Raw genomic sequence first — 27,546 nt, 5'->3', positions numbered from 1 at the left:
ATATGACTTTGAAATGCATGCAAATTATGATTTATGATAACTTTTTCTTTTACTTCAATTTGGAAATAATATTTGCATGTGAGAGACTTGTCAGCAAGAAGAGTTTATGAGCATAAATGTTTTGATGCATGGTTATGTAAAAAGTTTATTCAACTGAAATATTGTGCAAGATTGCCCTAAATTTTTTGATTCACATGAAACATTACTTGGGATGAGCAATGGATTATATAGGTTTATTTAGAACCTTTTTACTTAAAATTTATGAATATCTCGAGCATTTAGATTACTAATTGTGTAACTTTAGTTCATATTGAGACATTGAGCATAATTTTAGTAAAGTTGTAATTTAACATAATTAGGTGTTAATTTTATATAATTTCAGTGAATTATGCTATATGATAATTTCTTGTTAAAATACTACTCTATGGTCCACTAAATTACTCATTGTTGGGAGCTAGTAACAAAAAAAAATGCAAGTGAGTTACTTATCTAACAAATGTGGATGACAAGCTGATGAATTGGGCTCATAAAAATTGCTCTAGCCCAGCTTGGAAGATGGTTGCTGAAAAGAATTAGTCTACTTTCTAATTGGGTTGCCAAACTATCCAATAAAGGGAAGATGTGCCCAAATTTGGCAAAGACATGAAAAAAACAACCTAAATTAGCTTTGGAAAAATTGGAGGAAGGTTCTTACATGTGAGAAAAAAAAACATCTGCCCTAACTAAGTCCTTCGATTATTGTCCAACTCCATTCCTTGAATCAATGAATAATTTGATCACAAATCGAGAAACCAACAAATCTTTCATCCCATAATGCAAGACTGGCCATGCATGGGAGATTATCAAAAAACGTGCATGCTACTTTTTACAAACTCCCAAGCTCTCCTTCAAGTATAAATAGCTCCTTCCATTCACCTTTCAATTAATCCCTCATCCCTCATCACTCATCACTCAACAATCAATCATCTATTCTTCTCTCTTATGCCTAGCCTTCCATTTCCCTTCATTTTTCCCATCCTCTTCTTTGAGAGTTCCTTAGCAAGCAATTATTGTATGAAAAGCTCTCTTGGCTGACCATCTTGAGGAGTAATTTGCATCGGAGCAACGACGGAAATCGGAAGAAGTCGCCACGAATAGTTTTCAGAAAATCACCAAATTCATCTCAGATTTTCATCTTCCTTTCTCTTTTAATTGTTCTTAGTTTAGAATCATGATTGCAAATTCTTTGATTTCTTTTTCATTAATAATAATGACTTAATTTTTTTAGCTAGAATGATTGTAATGCCTTGATTCGATTCATTCATTTCATGTTTATATTGTTTTGTGCCTCAATTGTTTATGCTTCCAATTAAAATCATTCATGTATTCATGCATTAAGATATGTTTGATTGCATTAGAATGGATCACTTAATCTAAACCAAATAGTGGTTAATGGACATAATAATTGGAAGATGCATGCTTATCAATTCATATCCGAACCAGAATGAATTAAAGGTTCGTAATAATTCCAAAAGAACACTATTACCTTTCATAAATTTAGATTTATCTAATAAACTGTTTCAAACCTAAACCGTCCCTATTACATTGCACAAATTCTAAAGAATCTTTAGTTAAACAGTGACATAGAAATATGCACGCTTTTTTAAGTGACAAATCTAAGATCTTAGAAGACCTTATGATTTAGAGTCCGAGTTCATAAATAAACAAGTTGTCATGGAATTTTTGGGACATTGTTAAACATGATAAATAATTAATTGAATTAAGAGTTGTAATTGTTCTAGCTTATTCATCTCATTATTGTTAAAACTTAAGAATTGCTGCTAAACCATCTCATTGCATTTTATTTCATTTAGTTTAATTCATTTGCATATAGTTGATTAATTTAATTTTAACGTCCATCACCTTAAAAATATTGTGTTTCCTTAACCAATTTGTAAATTAATTTAATTTTCATATAGTTGATTACAATCATTGATTTAAACATAGTCCTTATGAAGACGATACTGTTTTTACTTACTTATTACTTAATAACGATTGTGATACTTACTCATTCCTTCGCGAATCAGATACCAACTTTCAGCTTGATTAGTGACTGACTTTTTTGAAGTCAACTGATGGTAAATCCTTGAATCCTTCTTTAGTTTAATATCTAAGGAATGATAAGGTTGTAAGAACCATTTATAAGGTTTCTGCTGGGTGTCAGAGGGAAGAAAACTCATTTCTAGTTAACCTTTGCATGTTTTCAATTCTTGTTTTTACATTAAAATATTAGTTGTTTCTATACTTAATAGAGTGTTTAATTTTATTTAGCTAAAGAAACGGGAGAAGGCCTGAGTGCAAAGGGAAAAGAACCCATAGAATAGGCAAATATTTTCTGGTAATCTTTGATGAGTTCCTTTCAACAGTGTCCTGTTAAATCTTAAGTAATTTCCTGATAATGTTGTCTTCCAGGAAAATACGTTTGTTTAAAATCATTTGTGCATGTTTGTTTTAACCAACAAAAATAATAATTAAAGATATCCATGAATGGTTATAAATTGACACTTTTCCTTTGCACACAAGCTCCGTATCTAGAATTGTAGAAGGGGGAGATCATGGAAACTGATGAGATGTGATGGGAGAAATGAATGGAGATTTTGATAAATATGAGATTTACCTCCGATAGGGCATGCAAATGCAAGCTGCAATTGGTGAATTCCTCGACCTTGCAAGGGAACACGTAAGTGTTCGAATTAAGAAGGTGGATTTGTGGAGGTTCTATTGGATATTTGAAATACTAGCTCAATAGAGCATTATCGTGAATATGAAATTGTGACACTTCAGAGTAATATGTGGGTCAGAAGCTAACGCAATGAAGGGGTCCCTGAATATTCCATGCAAAGTATGCAAGGGTTACACAGAGTTAATGCACATGAATAATTCTTAGATGAATGGTTATCCACGTAATTTGTGCTTAACAGTGAAAAGTATTTGCATGCGAACTAACTTTGATTATGGTGTGAAATTGTTTGTGTTTGTGTTTGTGATTAGATATAACTAATACTCACATGAAATTTAAGTTACTAGTGATTGCATTTTACTGGTGGATAATATTCGGCAACGAACCCTAATTGTTTGGTGGTATGAATCCGCCAACGAATCGTTGATAACTCTAAAATATATAGATTTTTAAAGCACCTTTTTAGTTAGAATTTATGCAAATCCTGAGTATTTTGATAACTAATTATATGTTTTGTTGGAATCATTAAAGAAAGATAATAATTTTTGATTAATTTAGTCCTAAATTCACATAATTCTACTCTATGTTGCTGCATTTTGAAATTTCATAATTTGTGCTCTAATTGTTACTACTTGGTACACTGATTTGTTCGATGTTCGGAGCCAGTATGAATGGCACATGCACATGAGCTTAACAACAATTAGCATGGGATGGAAAGATAAGGCATTTGAACTCAACAAAATTATTTTAACCCAGCTTGGAAGTGGGTTGCTAAAAACAACAAGTTTACCTTCTACATTGGAGCCCAAACTATCCATTAAAGGAGAAAGAAGCACAAATTCAACAACGACTTGGTAGAGCAACCCAATCAACTTTGGAATAATTATTTAAGGGCCCTTACATGTGTAAAAAAATTACAAATCAGCCCCAGTCAAACCCTATAGTTGTCGTCCAACCCATGCCACAAATCAAGCAATAATCAAACTTGAATCATGAAAAAATCAACCCCTCTCCATGAAATATGGCCAGCCTTGCATGGAAGATTTCTAAGGGATGTTCATGATATTTTTAGCAAACTCCCAAGCCTCCCCTCATGTATAAATACCACCCTCATTCACCTCTAAAATTATCCCTCATCCCATAATTCATTCTCTTCTCTCCCATGCCTAGCCTTCCATTTTCCTTCATTTTCCCATTCTCTCTTTGAGAGTTCTTTTAGCAAGTAGTTCTTGAGAGAAAAACTCTTTTGGTACACCTTGAGGAGTAATTTGCATTAGAGCAACGAATGAAATCAGAGAAAGCCAACACAGATAGTTCACGAGAAATCATCGAATTTATCTCAAAGTTTCTTCTTCCTTTCTCTTTTAATTGTTCTTAGTTTAAAAACATGATTGCAAATTATTTTATTTATTTTTCATTAATAATAATGACTTAAATTTGTTTAGCTAGAATGATTACAATGCCTTGATTCGATTCGTTCAAATCATGTTTAATTGTTCTATGCCTCAATTGTTTATGCTTCCAGTTAAAATCATTCATGTTGTTCATGAATTAAGATATGTTTGACCGCATCAAAATTAATTACTTAATCCAAACTAGATGGTGGTTAATGGACGTAATAATTGGAAGATGCGTGCTTAATTTATATTCGAACAAGAATAAATTAAAGGTTTGTAATAATTCCAAAAGAACACTATTACCTTGCATAACTTTAGGTCTATGTAATTAAATTATTTCAAACCTAACCCATTCCTATTACTTTGCATTAATTCTAAAGAATCCTTATTTAAACGGTGACATAGAAATATGCACGTTTTCTAAGTGACAAATCTATGATGTAACAACCCATTTTTAGGATTAACCGGAACAGTGGTTTCGAGGCCACGAAATTCGACGAGTATGTTTGTAAATATCATATTTAGTATTTATGAGTTAATTGTGATTTTAAAAATGTTTTTGATATTGTGATATTTGTTTTATAAGTGATTTATTAAGTTCAAGTGGTATGACCTTAAGGTCAAGTGGGTTTAGAAAATGAGGTATCGGGACCTCATTTCTATAAACCGAGTCTTAAATATTTTTATAAATATTTACGGAGTGGTAAAAAGATGGTATTAAATTTTCGTTGAAAAATTTTATCGTTTTGATAGTTAATTAAGCAAAAAGGACTAAATCGCGTAAAATGCAAAAGTTGCATTCCAATTGTCTAAGTGTTTATTTGCCATGTTTTACTAAAGTAGAAGTCCCTATTTATCAATTAAACCATTATTTTATGATTGTGGAGATTGGTGGTTTGGCATATATGAAATTATGTATTATTATAAAGGGCAAAAAGGTAAATGGAATATTAAAATGTATTAAATACAAATAAAACATAAAATGGCCATGCAAATTTTATTTCTTGGCTGAATATGGATGAGAAAAAGAAAGCCATTGAAGCTTCCTTAGTTTCGGCACTTGCATGAAGTGATTTAGGTATGCTTTGTGTTCGGTTTTTAATAATTTTTATGTTTTTGAGATCGTTGCTTCGTATTCTAGCTAGCCCGTATCTCTAATTTCAAAACTGTTAAAGTATTTGAATGTTGCCATTGTTGAATGCATGAGTATTTTGATAGTTGATGATGGAAAATAAATTATTGTTGTTGGATATACATGTTTTGTAAAGTGAATTTTGGTAAAAATTTCAATTTTGGATTAAATTGTGAATTATTGAAATTATGTGGTTGAAAGTGTGAATAAAATAAAAATATGGGCTGTTATGAAGTTGTAGTAAATTCGGCTAGGCATGGGTTTGGCCAAAATTGAATGAATTTCATTTTTCGAGCTTCAGGACTAAATTGTAAAGAAGTTGAAATATCAGGGGCAAAAATGTAATTTTTCTATAAAGTAATTTATTGGCTATTTTAATACTATGAACATTCGGCTAAGCTTAATTATGGTTAAAAATGGTTAATTTGCATTTTTTTGAGCTCAGGGACTAAATTGAATAAAAGTGAAACTTTAGGGGTAAAATAGTAATTTTACCAAAATATGAAATTGAGTTAAAATGAATAGAATATGAATTGTAGTAGTTGAATTTGATTGATTAGATCAAGTTAAGCCTCGTACGAGTCTATATCAAGGGAAAAACTTAGTATCGGATTCGTCGATCTAACTTGTCGTTACCGCGAACGAGGTAAGTTCGTATACAATAAGCATTATTAAATTTATGTTTCTAATACTTTAATATCGTATAAATTGTATATACATGAATGTTTTAATTTCTGACGACATATGGACTAAATGTGGCACTTAGTGTGCGAGGCAATCAAATATGGCACTCAGTGTACGAAATATTGAGAACACACTTAGTGTGCGAGATATTGAGAATGACACTTAGTGTGCGAAATATCGAATGATTCAAAGGGCAATTATAAATTGTGATTGAATGATTAAATCGAGCAAAGTGAACAGGTATACATGTTATATTATATGAATTGTTTATGAGACAACTTTATAATGGTGATATTCGGGCTTTGAGCCTAGCAAGCCATGTGCTGGTGAATTAAATCGGGCTTATGCCTAGTAGGCTTATTTTCGGTGTATAAAATCAAACTTTGAGTCTAGCAGGCCTTGTGCCGGTGTGAGATATAGGCTTAGGCCTAGCAGGATTTATGCCGATGAATTATTATAAGTTTATTCCTAAAAGATTTATTGCTAATATGGTAGTTGAATACGTTAAATGAGCTAAAATGATCAAGTACGTGATAATTGATTACCTATTTGAAATTAAGGTAAGTATATGTGCAAAGAATGTAATGTGATGTATGTGGAAATGAAATATGGTTATGTGCCAATGAAACATAAATGAATGAATAAGATGTGATTTGTAAAGTTGCATATGTGAAATTTGTCAGATGCTATATGAATGAAAAGTGAATTTGATTATAAATGATCATACGAGATTCATATGAGAAAGATATATAATTAAATGTGTTTTTTCCCATAATGTGTTCATTTGGCTATATGAAAGTGTGAAAGGGTTGATGTATAAAAATTTAATTGAATAAGTTTGTGAAAGTTAAAGTTGGTTAAGTGACTAAATATAATATTGAATGATGATAATTTGATATGAGAACATGCTATGAAATTTAGTAAGGTTGTGTGAGATAGCATATTATGTTTACGGCATTGTAATGAAAGTATTTGTTATGTTAAGTTTATTAAGATACGAGCTTACTAAGCTTAAAAGCTTACTCTGTGTTTTCTTTTTCTTATGTTTATAGATTTTCAGAGATTTGCTCGGGTTGGAAGTTGATGGAGACGACGCCACACTATCCCGTTATCATTTTAGTAAATTACATTTTTAGACTCGGTTATGTGGCATGTATAGGCTAGTCTTGGAGTTAATTGTTTTGAATGAGTATGTATTTAAAGCCATGTGAAAATGACTTGCTTATTATGCTTAAGTTTGGTTTTACATGTTCTTAATTAAAATGTTTAATGAGTTTGGTTTTGGTAGTCGTTTTAATAATTAGCTCATTTTGGAATTATGAAAGATGTTATAATTAGAGTGATGGATGATGGTATATTAACTTAACAAGTTTGGTTATTTAGTGGTAAGTAATGAATATGTTTTATGGTTATTTTGGTTGATTGTATTGGTATGGGTTCAAATGGTTAATGATGGTAATGATTAAGTATGTTTTGGGTTAGTTAATAGAATAAAAATATGAAGTTTAGGTATATTAATATAGATATGAATTAGATGCACGCTGGAGTGTTATTTGTGTTCAAGTGTTAAGTATGGGTTTTATTTTTAGGATGAATTGCACACTTGTATATATATGCATCATTAGTATGTTCGCCATGTTATAATGTATTTAAGTTTCATATGTGATTGCATAATAATTCATGTAATATGATTCAATTGGTTTTATTATGAACTTGTGCAGAAGTTATCAAATGATATGTTTGATATACGATTAATGAGATAGAAATTGGGATATATTCAAGTATGAAGTGTAATGATATATAATGGAATATGATTTTAATTATGAAATAGCATTAATATGATGGATATAAGGAACTGAATATTGGAAGTATTAAATATGTGAACATGTCTTTGATATATACAAGGTTGGTTCAAATTTAGTAATTATGGAACATAATCAATTGGGTTTTGATATATGTTCGTACTAAATTAGTTGGAATTTTTGAAATGTGCTTATTTGCGATATATGTTCAGTAAGATATGATTATTTCTGAATTATGACCCATGTATTTGAATTTATAATAAGTGAATTGTGGATATTTGAAATTTATATGTTTTAAATGTTTATTAAATCTTAGTGTATGAAAGGTGAGGAATGAGTGTGCTAAACTGTGTTTTATACAGTAATTCCTCATAACCCTAATCCAATATCGGATACATGTTAGGGTGTTACATTTCGTGGTATCAGAGCTATGGTTTAGTCGATTCTTGGACTAACTTAGCATATGTGAGTCTAGCTATACATGCCATATTACTACTCGTGATAGTGTGACATCTCTGCCTCTAACAAAACTGTTTTGTAAGATAGATATGCTTTCCAACCGAGCTAATTTCGATAGTACAGAATGTTATACTCAAACGCTTGAGTGAAATGTGTTGGTGATGAGTTGAAACTCATAAAGGTATAAATCAGAATGCATTATATCCTGCTATTGATAAATGTTTTAATTATATGAGTATATGAGTCGTGATGTTTGGTATGTGATTGTTACGTGAACATTTTGATTGTCAATTAATAATTTGATTTAGCGTATGAATTATGTGTTAAGTACAAAAGTGATCATAAGTAAAAGATGGTTAGGTGTTTTGAGAATGTAGAATTAGTAATGAATTGGCTATTCATAATAGTATGTGTGATGTGCATGTATATGCGAGAGATAAATTTGAGGCTTTATGACCCTCACCCCCCTCATCGGTCAAGTATTGTAATGAAATCCGTATTATATGGATTAAAAAAGCTTACAAGTGTGGAATTATAGAGTTTCGTGATTGAAAGATTAGTATTGTGATCAGATAAGAGAATGAGTCTGCAAGTGAAGACAGTAATAGAAAAGATATTGGATTGTGTTGAAGGCCATTCATAATATGCTTAGTCACTGTTAAAGAAGAAGTCGAATTTGATGAGATGAAAGTATTCAGGTATGATGTCTAAAGAACGTATTAACTGAAAGTTCTTCTAAATTGATTTCTGTTAGTAATGGGATAATGTGAAATCAGTGATGACAGAATTAGACAGTGGAATAATGTTTGAACTGAAATGATAGCTCAGTGTAGCGGTTATAGTTGGGCAGTTACTATGGTTTTTTCTAAGTAGTCTATTTGTACATTTATCCTCAGAGGTATGTGCAACTGTATATTTTTGGATGAAATTCTTATCATATGAGAATGTTATCTATATATATGGATATATGAAAGCATTGTTGGGCTTTTCGGGTTACAATCGGCATTATTATATCTTTCTCTGGTATTCTATTTCATTTTATTGAAAGAAAAGATCGATAATAGAATCTATGTGATGCTGGTATTCTGTTCCTATTGGTTATTGTTATGTTGAATGTACATGAAGATTATATTGCTTCTGTTATCGTGGATTCCAGTGCATATAAGTAATGCTTTACTTTTGGATTTCCTCTGAGACATTATAGAGATATTTACCATCTGATATGGGTGTTTTCTTAAAAAGTTCAGTATAGTATTATATTTGAGATTACACTATCTCGATTTTCTTATGATTCTATGTGATTGTCTGCAAGGGATATTCTTATAATAGAGATGACCATATCTAATATGATCTAAAATTTCTAGTTTGATCTTAGGAGTACAGTGGTATATTTATCAGGTTTATAGAGGTTGTGTTTCTGTACTGGTTGCTATTGGAATCATATTCGAAAATTCTCTTGTGTTCAAAATGTATTATTGATAACTGGGACATTATATATCTATACGGTTGAAAAGACGGCCTTATTATGGCACTATGATTTTAATCTATCTGATGGTTGTGGCTTCAGTACAGTTCAAAGCTTCGTTGATTAATAATTGAAAAGTTATTTTTTGATAGTCGAGATCGATTCAGTTGTCAAGTTTGATTGGATTAGTTGCTTGAAGGATTAATCGAGTTACTCGTATCTGAATCTATCCACAGGGTGGAAATGAACTTTGAATGTTCACGGGTAAGTAGATGGATAGTCTGAATGACGAACTCATATTCTAGAAGATGTGATACAGAATTATATCCATCAGAATGGTTTTATTAAGAAATGTTCTTGTAGATCGCGATTGGGAAGTCGAAATGATGTGATATTTATTAATAAAGTGGTAAACAGTTAAAGACATTGTTAATTGAAGCGTTAGTTCTCGTTTAGCTTGCATTAGGTAAATAGTTATTCGACACAAGAACTAAAGATGGTTTGAACTGTTGAAAGATTATGAGTCAGTGATTGATTATTAATCTGGGCAAACGATTATAGTATTGGGGGCTCTGAGCGAGAAATCTTTGTGTGATTTACTACCGATAATCATGTGATTAATCTTATCAAATGGTGAGTAATTATTGGCTGAGCTAGAAACTAAATTGATATTTAATCAGCAAATTTGTGAGGCTAAGAGGTGTGTCAGTAAATTACAAGTTAAAAAGGTACAACGTAAATTGATTTCTGATTTAGAATTTCATATTAGAACCGACAATTGTTTGTTGTGTTGAGCTAGAGTTCGTGTATCAAGAAATCCAGAGATTTTACAACAATTGTGACATCTAGCACAGTGGTAATTATCAGCTCGTACAGGGAGTACTAAAAGAATGCCAGTTTTCATTGTTCAAATGGAGACACAAGGATTATATTGTGTTATCAAAATAAACACTGTAAGCTTTGGGTATGGAATTCCTTTGTAACATTGTGTTCTGGAACTTGAAAGCAACTGAGAAAGACATTTATTGTCGGTTAAGCTTGCATATAACAATTAGTTATAAGATGAATACTAAGATAGCATTGTATGAGTGCGGTATGGTTGCAATTATTGAACTTCGTTATATCTAATCGAATTTTGATAAAAAGAATTTTGGGGTCGATGTGATTGGAAAGGAAAAATGAAAGTAATTCGTGACCGTCTAAAAACAATTTCAGATTGGCAGAAAATATATGTGGGCTTGATGCGTAAAAACATTGAATTTTCAATTAGAAAATTGAGTATTTGTGAAAGTATTATAGTGGGAATAGAATTTCTTGATTTGGCTATAAAGAGAAGTTGAGTTCGCAATTCATCGGACTGAATGAGATTATTATCAGAACTTAAGAAGAACTGTAATGTGTTTATTATATATATGATGTGATGATACTGATAAGATCCTTTATCTATAGTATCTCTTACAGAAGTAGAAACTCAGCTTGTTATGATGTATAACAAAGAGCAGATCATAATCTTAGCTCATGAGATTGAAAAGTTGAGAAATCTAAGGCTATGTGAGACATTGTTAAGGCTTGAGAAAGTAAGTCACTAATTTATTCTCTGCTAAGATTTTAGGGGATGAAAATCCCTAAGGGGGGAGAGTTGCAACAACCCGTTTTTAGGATTAACCGGAATAGTGGTTTCGAAGCCACCAAATCTGACGAGTAGGTTTGTAAATATTATATTTAATATTTACGAGTTAATTGTGATTTTAAAAATGTTTTTGATATTGTGATATTTGTTTTATAAGTGATTTATTAAGTTCAAGTGGTATGACCCTAAGGTCAAGTGGGTTTAGAAAATAAGGTATCAGGACCTCATTTCTATAAATCGAATCGTAAATATTTTTATAAATATTTATGGAGTGGCAAAAAGATAGTATTAAAGTTTCGTTGAAAAATTTTATCGTTTCGATAATTAATTAAGCAAAACGGACTAAATTGCGTAAAATGCAAAGTTGCATTCTAATTGTCTAAGTGTTTATTTGCCATGTTTTACTAAAGTAGAAGTCCCTATTTATCAATTAAACCATTATTTTATGATTGTGGAGATTGGTGGTTTGGCATATATGAAATTATGTATTATTATAAAGGACAAAAAGGTAAATGGAATATTAAAATGTATTAAATAAAAATAAAACATAAAATGGCCATGCAAATTTTTTTTCTTGGCCGAATATGGAGGAGAAAAAGAAAGCCATTGTAGCTTAGTTTCGGCACTTGCATGAAGTGATTTAGGTATGTTTTGTGTTCGATTTTTGATAATTTTTATATTTTTGAGATCGTTGCTTCGTATTCTAGCTAACTCGTATCTCTGATTTCAAAACTGTTAAAGTACTTGAATGTTGCCATTGTTGAATGCATGAGTATCTTGATAGTTGATGATGGAAAATAAATTATTGTTGTTGGATATACATGTTTTGTAAAGTGAATTTTGGTAAAAATGTCAATTTTGGATTAAATTGTGAATTATTGAAATTATGTGGTTGAAAGTGTGAATAAATGAAAATATGGGCTGTTATGAAGTTGTAGTAAATACAGCTAGGCATGGGCTTGGCCAAAATTGAATGAATTTCATTTTTCGAGCTTCAGGACTAAATTGTAAAGAAGTTGAAATATCAGGGGCAAAAATGTAATTTTTCCATAAAGTAATTTATGGGCTGTTTTAATACTATGAACATTCAGCTAAGCTTAATTATGGTTAAAAATGGTTAATTTGCATTTTTTTGAGCTTAGGGACTAAATTGAATAAAAGTGAAACTTTAGAGGTAAAATAGTAATTTTACCAAAATATGAAATTGAGTTAAAATGAATAGAATATGAATTGTAATAGTTGAATTTGATTGATTATATCAAGCTAAGCCTCGTATGAGTCTATATCGAGGGAAAAATGAAGTATCGGATTCGTCGATCTAATTTGTCGTTACCGCGAACGAGGTAAGTTCGTATGCAATAACCATTATTAAATTTATGTTTCTAATGCTTTAATATCGTATAAATTGTATATACGTGAATATTTTAATGTCTGACGACATATCGACTAAATGTGGCACTTAGTGTGCGGGGCAATCAAATATGGCATTCAGTGTACGAAATATTGAGAATGACACTTAGTGTGCGTGATATTGAGAATGACACTTAGTGTGTGAAATATTGAATGATTCAAAGGGCAACTATAAATTGTGATTGAATGATTAAATCGAGCAAAGTGAACAGGTATACATGCTATATTATATGAATTGTTTATAAGATGACTTTATAATGGTGATATTCGGGCTTTGAGCCTAGCAAGCCATGTGCTGGTGAATTAAATCGGGCTTATGCCTAGCAGGCTTATTTTCGGTGTATAAAATCAAACTTTGAGTCTAGCAGGCCTTGTGCCGGTGTGAGATACAGGCTTAGGCTTAGCAGGCTTTATGCTGGTGAATTATTGTAAGTTTATTCCTAAAAGATTTATTGCTAATATGGTAGTTGAATACGTTAAATGAGCTAAAACGATTTGGTACATTATAATTGATTACCTATTTGAAAATAAGGTAAGTATATGTGCAAAGAATGTAATGTGATGTATGTGGAAATGAAATATGGTTATGTGCCAATGAAACATAAATGAATGAATAAGATTTGTAAAGTTGCATATGTGAAATTTGTCAGATGCTATATGAATGAAAAGTGAATTTGATTATAAATGATCATACGAGATTCATATGAGAAAGATATATAATTAAATGTGTTATTTCCCATAATGTGCTCATTTGGCTATATGAAAGTGTGAAAGGGTTGATGTATAAAAATTTAATTGAATAAGTTTGTGAAAGTTAAAGTTGGTTAAGTGAGTAAATATAATATTGAATGATGATGATTTGATATGAGAACATGTTATGAAATTTAGTAAGGTTGTGTGAGATATCATATTATGTTTACGGCATTGTAATGAAAGTATTTGTTATGTTAAGTTTATTAATATACGAGCTTACTAAGCTTAAAAGCTTATTCTGTGTTTTCTTTTTCTTATGTTTATAGAGTTTTGGAGATTTGCTCGGGTTGGAAGTCGATGGAGATGACATCACACTATCCTATTATCATTTCAGTAAATAACATTTTTAGACTCGGTTATGTGGCATGTATAGGCTAGCCTTGGAGTTAATTGTTTTGAATGAGTATGTATTTAAAGCCATGCGAAAATGACTTGCATATTATGCTTAAGTTTGGTTTTACATGTTCTTAATTAAAATGTTTAATGAGTTTGGTTTTGGTAGTCATTTTAATAGTTAGCTCATTTTGGAAATATGAAATGTGGTATAATTAGAGTGATGGATGATGGTATATTAACTTAACAGGTTTGGTTACTAAGTGGTAAGTAATGAATTTGTTTTATGATTGTTTTGGTTGATTGTATTGGCATGGGTTCAAATGGTTAATGATGGTAATGATTAAGTATGTTTTGAGTTAGTTAATAGAATAAAAATATGAAGTTTAGGTATATTAATATAGATATGAATTAGATGCACGCTGGAGTGTTATTTGTGTTCAAGTGTTAAGTATGGGTTTTATTTTTAGGATGAATTGCACACTTGTATATATATGCATCATTAGTATGTTCGGCCATGTTATAATGTATTTAAGTTTCATATGTGATTGCATAATAATTCATGTAATATGATTCAATTGGTTTTATTATGAACTTGTGCAAAAGTTATCAAATGATATGTTTGATATACGATTAATGAGATAGAAATTGGCATATATTCGAAGTATGATGTGTAATGATATATAATGGAATATGATTTTAATTATGAAAATGGCATTAATATGATGGATATAAGGAACTGAATATTGGAAGTATTAAATATGTGAACATGTCTTTGATATATACAAGTTTGGTTCGAATTTAGTAATTTTGGAACATAATCAGTTGGGTTTTGATATATGTTCGTACTGAATTAGTTGGAATTTTTGAAATGTGCTTATTTGCGATATTTGTTCTGTAAGGTATGATTATTTCTGAATTGGAATTATGACCCCTGTATTTGAATTTATAATAAGTGAATTGTGGATATTTGAAATTTATAAGTTTTAAATGTTTATTAATTCTTAGTGCATGAAAGGTGAGGAATGAGTGTGTTGAACTGTGTTTTATATAGTAATGCCTCATAACCCTAAGCCAGTATCGGATACGAATTAGGGGTGTTACATATGATATCAAAAGAGCTATGTTTTAGATTCCAAGTTTATAAATAATCAAGTTACCTTGGAATTTTTTCGGAACATTATTAATCATGATATTGAATGAACAAAATTAAGAGATTTAATTATTCTAGCTTATTCATGTTATTGTTGTTAAAACTTGTTAATTGTTGCTAAACCATTTCATTACATTTAGTTTATTTCATTTACATATTAGTAGTTAAATTAATTTTAACATCCATCACCCTTAATTATTTTATTTTGTTAACCAATTTGTGAATTATTAATTTTACAATTGTTGATTAATAGAGATAGTCCCTGTGGAGACGATAGTCCCTTTATTTACTTATTACTTGATAACGATTCTGTATACTTGCACATTTCGTCGCAAACCAAGTTTTTTGTATTGTTACCGGGACTATTAATTTAATCATTATTGGTGAAATTATTTCTTGCAATTTGGTTTTCTATTTTTTATTTTTATATAACTAATTTTTGGTTTTTTTGTGATTTCATTTTCAAGTGTTTATGAGCATTGATTGAATCATCGATTTACTCCTTGTAGACCCTAAAATCAAGTGGACATCTAGACAAAGGAGATGAGAAATACTATCCCAGGGACAAGCCACAGAAATTGACCCTGAAAACCAAAACGAAGTTAAAGGGAATGGAGTTGCTAATACTTGTATTCCAATCATTGTTGTTGATGGCAGGGATCGAGCCATAAGGCAGTATGCTCTGCTAGTTTTTAATAAGCTTAATTTGGGAATTAGGAGACCGGAGATCGAGGCGCCACAATTCGAATTGAAGCCTGTGATGTTCTAGATGCTTTAGATAGTGAGTCAGTTTAGTGGAATGCCTACAGAAGATCCACATCTTTACCTTCAACTATTTATGGAGGTGAGTGATTCCTTCAAAATTGTTGGTATAACAGAATATGCATTAAGGTTGAAGTTGTTTCCATACTTGTTGCAAGATAGAGGACGAGCATGGATTAATTTATTGCCACCAAGCTCATTTTCTACTTGGAAAGAATTAGCAGAACGATTCCTTGTTAAGTATTTCCCACCTAGAAAAAATGAAAAGTTGTGGAATGAGGTCACTAATTTTCAAAAAATGGATGATGAATCCATATATGAGGCATGGGAAAGATTTAAAGAGTTACTACGCAAATTCCCTCACCACGGGATTTCGCATTGCATCCAGATGGAGACATTTTGTTATGGTCTCAACGCACACACTAGGATGGTGATAGATGCTTCTACGAATGGTGCTCTCCTTTCTAAGTCTTATAATAAGGCTTATCAAATTATTGAGACAATAGCCAGAAACTGGCCAATCAATTGAGTAGCAGGAGTGCATTAAGTGGATGTTCTCACTTCACTTGCAGCTCAAGTATCTTCAATTTCTTCAATGCTTAATTTTTTTCTACTAACGGTCTAAAAAATGTTGCAACTCAGCCACCAAGTCAATTTGACGTTATTTCATGCGTATATTGTGGGGATAGACATTCATTTGAGAATTAGCCATCAAATCCCGAGTCTGTTTATTATATAGGAAATGAAAACAGGAATAGAAGTGGACAAGGACCATAGTCCAACTTCTATAACCCTTCGTGGTGAAACTATCCAAATTTTTCTTAGAATAACCAAAGAGCTGAACTGAACAAAAATTACATATGTAACACCCCCTTAACCCTGTCCCGTCACCGAAACAGGATTACGGAGCATTACCAGTCTTTACAATACTTTTATGCATTAAACGAGGATAATTATGATACATAAATTAAAATTATGTCATTTTGTATTGTAAATGGGCCTATATTGATTACTATAAACATTTGAATCCAACCGGGATTCGATCGGAAGTTTATAAAAATTTTCGTGAAAACTTAAAAATCCCCTTTTGTGAACAGTGTCACACTCCTGTGTGACCTAGGGGACACGCCCGTGTACCCTACTTACACGTACGTGTGGGAACACTGTGTTGTTTTTCTTTAGAATCTGTTAATTTTGCATGGCCAAAGCACACGCCCTTGTGCTTAGCCCATGTAGCATTTCCAATATACTAAATGGAGAACATTTTGGGTGCAGGGGACATACGGCCTAACGACACGCCCGTGTGTGAGCCGTGTGTCTCACATGATCTGATCAAACGCCCGTGTGACCTGGCCGTGTAGACCTATGATGAGTTTCGTTTTGCAGGTTACTAACCCTGTAAAAACTTAAGCTTTAAGATAACATTTTTACCGACTTTCAACATGATTAGAACTCGATTAAACATATTTAATGCTAACCCAACTTGACAATAATACATTCAACCAATGTACTCTCAGTGGAACCACAGTCTAGATTGACTTAAAATTTTTATGTACAATCTTAATCAACTTACTTATATTAACTTTCAAGCATGCATATTTCATTTTATGACCTAACATCGTTAAACCATTCTTGAACATTTTTACTCTATTACCTTAATAGCCTAGGTACATGCCATTATCAACAAGTAACATATTTTACCTTGTTGAGTTCGGGATCGGCTAAGATGCTGATTCGACGATCTTTCTTTAGCTTAACCTATGCACGAAAACAACCGTATGCTAAGTATAAACTCAGTGGTATTTCTATAAACTAAATACTTAATAGTACATAAAAAATATAACATTTGCTTAAAATCATGCAACTTTTACAGTAATTTCATAAATCAATAAAACAATAATATTTGTCATTCATATATATATTCGAGCTTTAGCTTTTAGCTTCACAGTCTTTAAAATTCAATCACTTAACTTCACTCTATAACTTATAAATTTTACCATTTAATTCGGTCTACATTCGTTATCTAATGATACATAATAGTCAACAGTCAATATTATCAACCAATTTATCGGTTTCATACAGAACATTGAGTCATTCATCAACAATTAATTATACTGTTATAATCATTTCTTCAAGAGTATTGCCATTTCTATAACGATCGGTTATACAATAATATCATTTATTCAAGAATACCAATTATTCCGTAGCAAACAGTCTTTAATACTTTTAGTTACCCCTATTAACATGACTCGGACCTGGACGGATACACGGATCCAAATCTAACCTACACACCAGGGATATAATACAGTGTTTCATCGGTCGAAGCTAGAATACACCGCAATGGTAACGAATAAATAATAATATCCACAAGAATGGTACACAAAGTACCTCATCGAACGAATCCTACGATCCACGATCTGGCGACACATAAAGTGTCTCATCGACATAGAGTCGGAATATCCCTAACTCACTGATCCTATGGCATGCCAACTATATCCGACTAGCCCGACATTGTTAATAGGGATTTCAGTCAACTTCCGATTTTCAATTTCCCTTCTTAATTTAATTTTACTTAATTTCAATACTTTTCCATATCAAATCACATGTAATTCAATTTCAATACAATATACCTATTAATTCTTTTTCCAATAATCACACATTCAAATATTTCATACTTTAATTACTTGTCACATGTCAATCATTATACAACAATTAATAATCAAATTCAATAAATTATAGAACATTATAATTCTTACCTTAGCATTTCCATTCTCAAGCAATTAAAATATTAACATAACAATTAACTATTAAGTTCAGTTTGTAGAAATACAAACCGTAATTCTTGAGTCCACTCAATATCCTCTTCCATTTTCTTTTTCCCTTTTCTCGATGACACTTTCGGCGCTATATTAGCTACGGAAAAATTAACACAACATTTAAGATCATTAATATCATATTCTCTAATTTTCCATGTAACTTTTTCATAAAATCCATTTTAGTCCTATCACCATAACCTTTCTTTTTCTTCAAAATTAACCTAGTTTTCATATTTATACTTACTTTAAAGTAATTTCCAGCTTTCATATTCAACATAAAACTTCAATTTTGAATTCCCTTTAATTTAATCCTTACTATGTCAAAACTTAATTCTCTCTTTACAATTTAATCCTTATATCATTTCTAACTTGAATTTCTATCAATTTAGCCTTTAATTCATCTTTTTATTCAACATGAACAGATTTAGAAATCTAATAACTTTCAAGATATCAACTTAATTTCATCAAAACTTTGTTCTAAAGCTTTTAAAACATCAAAATTAAGTAAAAAGGGCTAAATTGACTTACCTATTAAAGTTTAAAGCTTTAAAACCTTGATTTCTCCTTTTTCTTTTTCTTTTCTCTTTTCTTCCTTCTTTCCCTACTAACTTGGCCTTCTTTCTTTCCTTTTCTTTATTTCATTTCTTTATATCTTTTGTTTCTTTATTTAACTATTATAATATTATATTATTACTAAATAATACTTATTTATTATTTATACATGTGTATATTATTAGTACATATGTATCCATATATCACCATACACTTGTCTTTTATTTATTATATTTTATATTATTATATTAATATAATATACTTTAATTATTATTATTTTACTTATATATTAAGTAAATACACATGTATAATACATGTGTACCATTTATATTTGTACACATTTAACTTATTTTTAACCATACATTTGTCACCCTTTTTGGCTTATTTGTCTATTTAATCCCTTCACTTTTCTTTATTCTATAATTAAACTTTTATTCTTTATTCAATTTAATCCATCTACTTAATTATTCCTAATTAAGCTAAATTCACTTTATTAGACTTTAATTAATCACTTACTCAACTTCGTAAATATTTTTAATAAATATTTACGAATCCATTTTTCATAAACGAAGACTCGAAATTACACTTTTCTAGTATCGGTAAAATTCGGGTCATTACAACTACATGCAACATAGATCAAATCAACCTTTAAGGTTCAATCAACAAGTTTAAAACCACCAAAAGTTGAACTATCCAACAATTTGGAGAATTTTTTTGAAGGCATACATGCCTAAGAATGACACCTTAATCCAAAGCCAAGCAATAACATTGAAAAATTTGGAGAACCAAATGGGTCTGTTAGCTATGGAACTTCACAATAGACCACAATGAGCCTTGCCGAGTGACACAAAAAATCCAATGAGTTCATGAAAGGAACATTGTAAGGTAGTTGCTTTACGAAGCGGAAGGACGTTGGAACCCAAGAAAGTTAAGGTTGAAGATAAATCTGTCAAAAGAAAGGAAAATCAACCGATAGTTGAAATTCTTACACCACAAATGCCAGATTTTAAAAATTCTAAAGAGGTAAAATCTAAACTAGTCAATTCTGATAAGCTAACGCCTTTGTTAAATGCGATACAACACCTTAAAAAATTTATTTGATCTAAGCCAAGGTTCCATCAGCTCTATATCCACAAAGACTCAAGCAACAAAAATAGGAACTGCAATTTAAATTCTTGAATGTTCTTAAGTAGCTTCACATCAATATCCCATTAGTAGAAGCCTTAAAAAAGTCTAATTATGTCAAGTTCATAAAGGACATTCTGTTTAAAAAGAATAGGCTTGGTGAGTTCGACACTGTAGCATTAACAAATGAGTGTAGTGTATTCCTACAAAACAAGTTACCTCCAAAAATGAAGGACCATGGGAGCTTTACTATACCTTGTAACATTGGAGAATCTTATAATGGTAAAGCTCTAAGTGATTTAGGAGCGAATATCAACTTGATGCCAATGTCTGTTTTTAAGATGTTGGGTATAGGTGATATTAGACCAACAACTGTGACACTCCGACTAGTAGATCAATCTCTAGCACACCAGAAAGAAAAGATCGAGGATGTTTTGATACGTGTAGATAAGTTTATTTTTCCTGTTGATTTTATTGTCTTAGATTTTGAAGCAGATAAGGAAGTGTCGATCATCCTAAGAAGACCTTTTCTAGAACCAATGAAAGCATTAAAAGAAGTGCAGAAAGGTGAACGCAATATGCACCAGGAAACTTTTAATGTTCTTAAAGCCATGAAATTCCCTGATCTGATGGAAGAATGCTCAGTAGAGGAGCTAGAATCCTTAGTCTCTACAGAATGGGGATACAATTCTGTAGAAGACCCATTAGAAAACACCTTAGGGTTTGAGTCACTAGAAGATGAACAAGTTAAGGAAAATATGGCTTTGATGGAAGCCAACCAGAAGGGCTATGTTCAACTAGCACGTTTTGAATCATTGGAGTTGGAAACTAGGGAATACACACAACCAAAGTTGTCAATCGAAGAACCACCCAAACTTGAATTAAATGTACTTCCCTCTCATTTGACAAACGTTTATCTAGACAATTGTTCAACTTTACCTGTGATTATTTTAGCAGAACTAACAGAACGCCAAGAGGAGCAGCTGATTGAAGTTTTGAAGAAATTCAAAAAGCCGACCGGCTGGACTTTAGTTTATATTTGGGAAATAATTCCTTCTTTTTGTATACAAAAGATTATCTTAGAAGAGGGCGAGAAAGCGAGAATCGATGGGCAAAAGAGACTCAATCTTATTACAAAAGAGGTAGTCCGTAAGGAAGTTATCAAATGGTTAGATGCAGGAATTATTTACCCCACCTTGGATAGTTCATGGGTAAGTCCAGTACAATGTGTACCAAAGAAGGGTGAAATCACGATTGTAGAGTATGAACTTAGTGAATTAATCCCGACGAGGATGATCATAGCCTGGAGAATTCGTATAGACTATAGAAAATTTAATAAAGAAACCCGAAAAGATCACTTCCCACTATCTTTCATGGACCAAATGTTAGATCAACTAGCAGGTAAAGAATATTATTGTATTTTTAGATGGGTATTCAGGGTACAACCTCAAAGACCAACATAAAACAACTTTTATTTGTCGTACAGTATGTTTGCTTTTAAGAGAATGCCTTTTAGTTTATGTAATGCACCTACAATATTTCAACAATGCATGACACAAAATTTTGTTGATGTATTCATGGATGATTTTTCTATTTTTATTGATTCGTGTGATATTTGTTTGAGTAACTTGGCTAAGGTACTGAGGAAATGTGAAGAGACAAAAGTACTGAAGAGATATGAGGAGACAAACCTTGGCCTTAACTGGGAGAAATGTCACATTATGGTTAAGGAAGGGATTTTTTTAGGACATAAAATTTCCAGAAGATGGATCAAAGTCAATAAAGAAAATGTGGATGTAATTGAAAAGTTGCCACCCCTAGTCATTGTTAAAGAAGTTAGAAGTTTCTTGGGGGCGTGCTGGTTTTTACCGAAGGTTTATCAAGGATTTCCCAAAGATTTTCAAGCCTCTGTGTATGCTATTAGGGAAAGACACAAATTTTTAGTTTAACAAAGCATGCATGAAAGCCTTTGAAGAATTGAAAAATCGATTAATCTCAGCACCAATAGTCGTTACATCATATTGGAAGTCTTCTTTTGAGTTGATGTGTGATGCTAGCAAATTTGTTGTGGAAGTTGTGATGGGGCAAAGAAGAAACAAAGTATTTCATTGTAATGCCCTAAATTTTTATTTTTGTCATTGTGAAAATGTGACACAAATATGCATCTATTTCAGTGGTTAAGTGTCTGGGTGTGTGTGAGAGGTCCTAAGTTCAAGCCATGTTTTTGGCAAAATTCTGGTATTTTTCTGAATAAAGCCTAAACCCCGCTCAGTAGGCTTAATTTTAAGTATTTGTAAGTACATGTCAGAATGGGCCTGCTGGTCTGGTGGTTAAGTGGAGTATTAGTATGCTGGAGTGTAACAGCCCGATTTAGACTCTAATCGGAACGGTGATTTTGGGACCACGAATCTGAGTCAAAAAATATTTTAAAATTATTTTCTGTGTTTATTTTGTGTGAATTTATATCTGTGAAATTTTCGTGATTTAATTTTGTCGTTTAGGTGTCCGATTAAATAAAGGGACTTAATCGCGTAAATTGAAAACTTGATAGTTTAAAGCATAAGGGCTAAATTGTTAGTGGCTTTCTAAGTTGGGACATTTATGTTGCAAACATCCAATTAATAAATAGGTGGGACGGTATGAGACATATGTTAAATGGCTTTTATATTATATTAGTAAGGGTATATAAGTAAATTAAATATTAAGTTATTATATGTTATATTATAACATAAAACATAAAATAAACAAATCCATTTTGAGTGCTCATATTCTTAGTAGCTTAAACTAAACAAAATAAAAAGAAAGGAAAGCAAGCTAGGGTTTGGTCAATATCCAAGTTCAATCAAAGTTTGTTTTTGTTCGGTTTTTGATAATTTCTACGTTTTTTAATCGTTGCTTCGAGTACTACAAAACCCATGCTTGAATTTTTGATTTTGATGAATATTTTGAGTTGTTCCATTGTTGATAGCTTGTGATTTTTGTTGTTTGATGATGTAAAATGATATATGTTTTAGATTAACATATTTTGTATTGGAGTTTTTGATGATTTTGAGTAATTAAGACTCAATTGCAAAAAATAATAATTTGAGGGACTAAAATGTGAAACAAATTAAATATATGAACTTGTTTGTGAGTGGGTAAAATTCAGCCCACTATAAGTATATGGAAATTTGGTGTATTTTGTGTTTTATGCAATAGGGACTAAATTGTAAAAATTGTAAATGTCAGGGTAAAATGGTAATTTTCCCATTTATGTGTTTTTGGACTAAATTGAATGAAAATATGTTTGAATGAGCTTAATTTGAATATGTTTAGATCAATAACTAAAGAAATCAGACTAGGATCGGGGAAAAATGAAAGTCGTCAACTAGCTGCCCGATTCCGTTTTGTATCGTTCAAGGTAAGGTTATAAGCAAATAAATGTGTTTATTGGTAATTTAATATTATATTTATTTGCTGTTATGAAATGTTAGAATTTAAATATACTATGGCCAAATATGATTAAATATGGCTACTTCACTTTCGAGTTCAATTTGACCGAGATACGTCGTCCGAAAGCCCCGTATGAACCTTAGGAATAGCTAGGATACGTATGTCATGACATAGGATTCCGATATATGTGTGTGAGTAAGTCCATGGCACTGATTTATGATTTTGATATGTGTTTACGAGTAAGACCCTATTTGGGACAGTGGCATCGATATGTGGCTACATGTAAGACCACGTCTTGGACGTTGGCATTGTACGATTTATGTGATTATCCGAGTTTCCTATCCAATTCTGAATGGTTCATTGGGAAAAATTAAACCGTGTTCGGATTGTATAATACGAGCTAAGTGGTCAGGTACGAGTTAATTTGGTATTTACTCAAGACAAGGTAAGAAAGTATTGTAGCTGTATGCTATAAATCATATACTTTGCAAATGAGAAATCCATGTATATTTGAATATGTGCATTCGGCTTGTGATGAACAATTTATGTGGTATTGAAATGTCATTTAGTATGTGTATATGTATACTTGCGTATTCGGCTACTTAGGTTTAAGCTATACAAGTGATGTTATTTAATGATTCTTATGTTATATAAGTGAATAAACGGATGTGTGATTTATTATGACTATTTGGCTGGAAGTAAATTTACAAGTGTTAAATGGTCATATATGCATTTGGCTTAGGTGTATTATAGCTTATGGAAAATGTTTCACATATATAATTTATAAGTTTGAGGTCAAGCGTGAAAATGTTAATGTATTTGTTTGATTATCATAAGATATTTATAATAATGATTTGTTTATTTGCTTATGACTTACTAAGCTTTGATACTTTATTTTGTGTGCTATGTTTATTCTATTTTATAGATTTTGAAGTCAAGCTATAAGCTCGGGGACTATCAGTGTAACACCCCAAACCCAGCCTGGAAGTTTGGCTCGAATCTGGCATGTCACATTGAAGTGTTTTTCGAAAACCATGTTTCCATTAAAAACCCTTCTTAATAGTTAAAAACTTATACCCTTTTTAAACCTTGTTAGAAACCTCAGCTGAATAACATTCTTAACAACTTTGTAAAAATCTTGCCAGTTGCGAAAGCTTAATTTAAAAAAAATTACGGATACGTGATGTTTTGGACAACAGTAGTTGCTTTGGAAAACCGTGTTCTAATACTAGCAATTATAAGTAGAATAAATAAAATTCCAAATTTGAAATCCAGAAAATTACAACGGCTTTACTACAACCCATACAAAACATTTAAAAGTAATAATCGAAACTATAAAATAAACAGTGTGTGTGGCTTCCTCCGAGCCCCTCGTAGCTCTGATCCGTCTAAGGCTGGAAATTTGGTGAGTTTACGAAAACTCAGTGTGAAATCCCCTAATATAAAAGGGAACGTTCAGTCATATAAAAGAATTAAAAATCTGGCCCCAGCCTTACTTACAGTTTCAGTATCAATTGGGCCTTAGCCCACTATAACAGACAAGATGCAGATGGGCTTTAACCCATTACGAGATAAGAAACATTATCAAAACTAGAATCGAAATCGAATCGAATCGGTGACGTAATCGAATCGATCGGTAACAAAATCAAAATCAGAATGTGAATGCAATCCCAACCCAATCCAGCCGTATACACCCCCTACCAACCCTACACTCCATGTGGGGAATAGCTCAATCCACCCAGCCCTACACTCCACAGTTGCAGCATTGCTGCCAGAATAGATATTGTGACAGAGTCACCAGATACAGATATTTGTGGCATACCACCAGAATCAAATAATGTGGCAAAGCCACTTAATAGAATACATGGCACAAAGCCATCAATAACTGTAATAACTTCGGCACATAGCCATCAGTGACGGTAATATAACTGGCACACAGCCTTCGATAAATATAATCGACACAGAGTCGTCAACAAATATGTTAGGCACATAGCCGCAGGTAAATACGTTTGGCACGAAGCCATAGTCAAGATGGCACAAATCCATATTTAGGTTGGCACAGAGCCATCGATAACGGGTCTATAATCGGCACGAAGCCCACAATATCGATAAGAAGCCCACAATAATGGCACACAGCCTTCGGTAACATGACCGGCACTCAGCCATCGATTGGTCCACAGTCATCTCGGGTGACCCGTGCGACCTTAACAGATCAGATCTTCCTCGGTACGAAATCCCAACCCATGCAACATGTCATGTACGCAGAATGTCATGCCCATATTTGAATCAAACAATCACAGTCAAGTCATTCATATCACCAACATATATTCACAATCAAATCTGTCAACCACACAATCCAAGTCAGTCACTTGCCCACAAGGGCAAAACAGTCATTTAATAGCCCAGGGCAAAATGCTAATTTTACCCCACGAGGGTATCTCGATAATTCTACTCTACAGGGGTATTTTAGTATTTCTACCCCACAAGGGTATTTCGATAATTCTACCCTACAGGGGTATTTCAGTAATTCTATCCTACAGGGGTATTTTGGTAATTCTACCTTACAGGGGTATTTCAGTAATTCTACCTTACAAGGGTATTTTGGTAATTCTACCTTACAAGGGTATTTTGATAATTCTACCTTATAGGGGTATTTCAGTAATTGTACCTTATAGGGGTGTTTCAGTAATTCTACCCTACAGGGGTATTTCAGTAATTCTACCCTACAGGGGTATTTTAGTAATTCTACCTTACAAGGGTATTTCGTTAATTTTGTAAATCGAGGGTAAAATGGTAATTCTGTAAATCGGGGGTACTTTGATAATTTTACAAGTCGAGGGTATTTTAGTAATTTTACAAATCAAGGGTATTTCAGTAATTTTGCAAACTGAGGGTATTTCGGTAATTTCACAAATCAGGGGTATTTTACTAATTTTATAAACCAAGGGTATTGTGGTAATTTTGTAAACCAAGGGTATTTTGGTAATTTTACAAAACAAGGGTATTTTGGTAATTTTATAAACCAGGGTTATTTTGGTAATTTTACAAACCAGGGGTATTTTGGTAATTTTGTAAACCAAGGGTATTTTGGTAATTTTACAAACCAGGGGTATTTTAGTGATTTGGTAAACTAAAGTATTCTAAACAGGGATAACAATACGAATGGGCCTAAAGCCTTTCTCGGCCCAAATGGGCCCACACGCTCGTGTGGGCCTTTTAACCCAAATCTAGCCACAAATATGATATTCACCTAGCCTAGTCCAATATTTACTACACAATCAAACAACTTATCAAATTGAGCCCGTAGGCCCATTGGGCCCACATGGCCCCTTTCACCATCGCGTCCAAGTAGCCATCCTCTGACTAGAGTAGTGAGAAATGCACACCGATTGGAGACCTGAGTTAATCCACGCTCCGAGCACTCTTAGCCGACGCCTAACCCAAACGAAAGCACGCCATAAAGCGAAAGGGATCAGCCAAGAAAGGTATCTTTACTCTCCTCATGGTTCTCTCTATTTAAAGCCAGCTTCGCATCCACTCTTATGTTAGCTTCCCGATGTGGGATCCCTCCATCATCATAATTTAAATTCAACACCAACTCTTGCCGCCCCCTGTTAGCAAAATAAATGCTCTTTGCTTGCCATGGGATTCGAACCCATGCCTCCCCTTAAATGCTCCACACGCTACTTGCCACTAAGCCACAAGGCTTTTTGTGTCACAATTTCTCCAACAATATTCTTAAGGCCTACCTACTACACCCAGGGTTTGATTCACCTTAAACCAAAATTTTTGCTAGAGTCCAGGTTTGATCCCAGGACTTCTCCAACACTTCTCAGCACACTTAACCACTAAAACAAGCCTTCAACTGCGAATTTTTCACGCATAACAGAATATTATAAGCTGCCTTCAACCGCTCCCATGC

At 32.3% G+C, this 27,546-nt stretch overlaps 1 non-coding gene across 1 annotated transcript; it reads right to left on the bottom strand.

Annotated features, from left to right (window-relative positions):
- Positions 1 to 15,964: 15,964 nt before the first annotated feature.
- Positions 15,965 to 16,071, bottom strand: LOC128281904 (small nucleolar RNA R71). Its single transcript, XR_008272187.1, has one exon. It is a non-coding gene; the product is annotated as a small nucleolar RNA R71 (small nucleolar RNA).
- Between the last annotated feature and the right edge of the window lie 11,475 nt (positions 16,072 to 27,546).

Source organism: Gossypium arboreum, chromosome 1, assembly GCF_025698485.1.
Source record: "Gossypium arboreum isolate Shixiya-1 chromosome 1, ASM2569848v2, whole genome shotgun sequence".
In the NCBI taxonomy this organism is placed as follows: Eukaryota; Viridiplantae; Streptophyta; class Magnoliopsida; order Malvales; family Malvaceae; genus Gossypium; species Gossypium arboreum.
This window is presented reverse-complemented; position numbering and strand designations above follow the sequence as displayed.